The sequence below is a fragment of the Stegastes partitus genome, unplaced genomic scaffold (assembly GCF_000690725.1).
Source record: "Stegastes partitus isolate 25-593 unplaced genomic scaffold, Stegastes_partitus-1.0.2 Scaffold87, whole genome shotgun sequence".
In the NCBI taxonomy this organism is placed as follows: Eukaryota; Metazoa; Chordata; class Actinopteri; family Pomacentridae; genus Stegastes; species Stegastes partitus.
Window position 1 is genome coordinate 726657 of NW_007577818.1, and position 3662 is coordinate 730318.

Genomic DNA, 3662 nt, shown 5'->3' on the forward strand with positions numbered 1-3662 from the left:
CGTGGCCACGAGATATTAATGCATGGGAACAACAAAATTATCACAGTGTTTCATCGCAACAGATCGCAGGATATCGGTGTAGTTGAATGAAATCAAAATGCTCCATGTTTCATGCAAGTATGCCGGTTATCCTTAATCAACAGCAGGTATGACCGCACTGTGAAATTTGCTCCACAACTTCTCTTGTTTCTTCATATTAGTAATGCGAGGCCACAATGTCATTCCGAGTTATTTTTTATTTCTTATCGATGTCACCAGACGGGCTCCGTACCTGTCAGCATGTCAAGACAAAAAGAAATCACTACAAGTCCATATTTGTGACAGGTATGAATATTTTTTTTTAGCTTCATTATGTAAGTCATATTTCCTTTCTGGAATATGGGAAATAGTGATGAGCATGACTGTAGGCATACTACAGTAAACAGGCCCTCACCAGAGCTTTAAATCATGTCCATGTCCAATACAGTGAGTTCCAGCGTTTACCCTCAGGCAGCAAGCATAAAGCCCACCACTGTAGACTGACTGATAAATGGAAATCACTCGTTTACACCCAGGTGTTCTGGTGTTTGATACTTGTAAGAGGGGAAAAAAAAGCAGGCAGCCTGGGGCTTTCTAGGACTGCAGCGCTGACCCACAAATCTGTGAAGCACACTGCAACACAAATGAGGGTAAAATTAAGAAGCATCGCAAAAAAAAAAAAAAAAAGCTTTGGAAACTCACACTGATAAAGGATAGTGACCTAATATCTTTCTCCAATTTGAATTCTTGCGGTTCTGGTTTGGTTTTTCTCGGTGAAGTCTACGGCTAACATCTGTGTCACCTCGTTGCTTTGTAGGATTCTGTCCTCGTGTCAAATGATGCAAGGACGCATAACAGGTTTCAGTTCAGCTTTATTGAAGCCACACAGTCAGTTCACAGCTGCCCTGACAGATACTGCGGCTGCACTGCAGAAACTCCCATCTGCTGCGTGAATACATGTGTGAGCGAGCGACTTTTAACATCACAACTTTGGCAACACTTCAAAGACTTCATGCTTCGCCTCGACGTCATGTAACCCCGGCAGCGCTAAATAAGTTAATACATCGACAGGATTAAAAACGCGATTACAAAAAAAATAAACAATAAATTATAAACAGGTTTGCTGTACAGACTGTAAAAGCAGGTTAAACGTGTTGCTTTGACAGCAGATTAATTAAAAAATAAAAATAAAATCACAGGTGAACTGAACAATATTGACAGAATGTACAGAATTTTGCTCGACTGCGTTCTCAGAGTTTTGTCAGGATCAATACTGACAAAGGTAATGATGCTCGTCTTTAACACACACACACTTCCAGTTACACAGTGAAATTTAGTCTCTCTTATCAGCCAACCTAAGTCTCCTCCTCCCTCTAGTGGAGAGAAGACAAACTACAGCCTCCTTTGGTAATTAACGTGGACACATACAGTCATACAGACGTGGTTATGGCTCAAACATGGACTCATTTTATCCATTCTGATCAAACAACGTCAAAGCTTTGAAAGAAAAATCCACCATCCACTACTCAAAAAAGGCCATATATTATTAGAAAGTGGTTCACGATGTCCTTCAGTAGTGGCTTTTGAAGTAAAATATCTCTGCATTTTTAAGTTTTGTAGGGGTAAATACATTTTCTAACACACAATACGTTGAAATTTGATTTTCAGGGAACATCATTTATAGCAGCGGTCTGTACTTTATAGGAACTAAAAAATACCCCGTTCAATAGATCCCAAAATGTAAGGTTTAATGCACTTACAGTACACGGCTGAGTCGTTCCTTTCACCCTAAAACGGCCTTTGAAGAGGTGAAAGCAGACAAAATGTTCTCAGGTTGAGAGATTTCCGTGTTCATCTCACTAACCTTGAGGACATTTGGTATTTTGGCATAAGTATCATCACACAGGCTCTCTCTCTCTCCCTCTCTGTCTCTCTCTGTCCCTCCTGCTGCTCTGCTCCGTCCTGACATTCAGACTGATGGGAACAGCTAAGCTCCAGCTGAGCAGCTCTGAATCCGAGGCTCCCTCTTTCTGCTTCACGTCCACGGCAGCTGATGCAGCACAATCCAACATGAAAAGGCTCGAGACACGCTAATGTAACGAGAAGAGATGACGGTGCGGCCACGCCGGACGAGTAAAAACTAAGAGTCTGTCTCAATAAAGCATGTAAAACTATTTTATGGTGGAAAGGTTGAAGCGGCATTCATCTCATTTTTGGCCACTTGGGGGTCAAATTCCACAACATTTAACCGATGATGCCTTTCAAATCTGAAAATCCAGTGTATTAACTACTGCTGGTTTACACATCTAGCAGGGATGACACTTGAGTCGGGTTTTTATCCACCTAAAAAGTCTAATATTTAGCTCTGTTTTGGTCTCCACTAACTTATTGGGCTCTATAGCTAGCCTTGTTTTGGCCTGCCATTTGGTACTGAGTGGGCTTTATGCAGTTTCATTGACCTGTTAAGTCATCACTACAAGGTTACCTTGTTGCATTGCATGTGGTGAGTTTAGCCAGTTTTTTGTTTAAAATATTGAGAAGTCCAGCTATAAAATAGTTATTTGGATTCTTTATGCTTTGAAGGCTAGAAATGGGTTTTCAGGGGGCGGCCCAATAGCTCACCTAGCGGAGCGAGCGACCCATGAACAGGGGCTATAGCTCCCAGATGCAGCGGCCGTGGGTTCGACTCCCGCTCACGACCCTTTGCTGCAGGCCTCCCCCCTTTCCTGTCTATCTCTACTGCTCTAAATAAAGGCAAAAAAGCCCCAAAAGTATATATTTAAAAAAATAAATGGATTTTCAGAATGCGTAGGTAAGATGCAGGATCTATTGTCTCTACTGGGACACATTGCTTGCCAATAATGCCGACTGCTAAAAAACTAAAAACTATAATTTCAACACAAATGAAAATCTTCCAACATGGAGTTTCCACACAGAAGCTGGTGCAGATTAGAATAATGTTCTCCTAAACATGCTTAGAAGTTTGATGACGGGAGGAAAATTTCAGACCATATTACAAAATCGATTATGAAAACAGAATTGAAAAATTATTCAAATTTAGTTGTTGCAGCAAGGTGGGGAGTTGCTTAGCCCCCCCTGCAAAAAAAAAAACAACAACATATTTTAAATACTGTGACTTTGAAACAAAATGCATGGAACAGGTATTCACTCTGGACTCTGCAGGTCCAGATAGAGGAGGAGAAGCCCTTATTATCAATGCAGGTCTGTGTGCTCTGTACATTTGGAGGCTCCTCCTGAGGTTTACAGAGATAATGAAGCGGCAAACTTCCAGCGTGCGGACACAACCCAGTTAAAATCTGCTGTAGCAAAACGTTTTCGCAGTCCGGCCGACTTGAAGAAATGCCACACAGAGGCATGACCTGCATTGATTGAACCGTATCCATGGCAACAAGCATCGTCAGGTGCATATGAATACAGACGTGAGCAGCTTTGGACCGGTCCACACTTCTACTCATCTATGATATAAACCTTCTGAAGCCCGAAACCTGATTAAAGAATCCAACCGTTACTGCTACGAGCACCGGACAAATGAAAACGCAATGCTGAGGCATCGCCTTTACAAATACAAGCGTGAATGTAGGAAGAAACCTCTCCTCTCCTCTCCTCTCCTCTCCTCTCCTCTC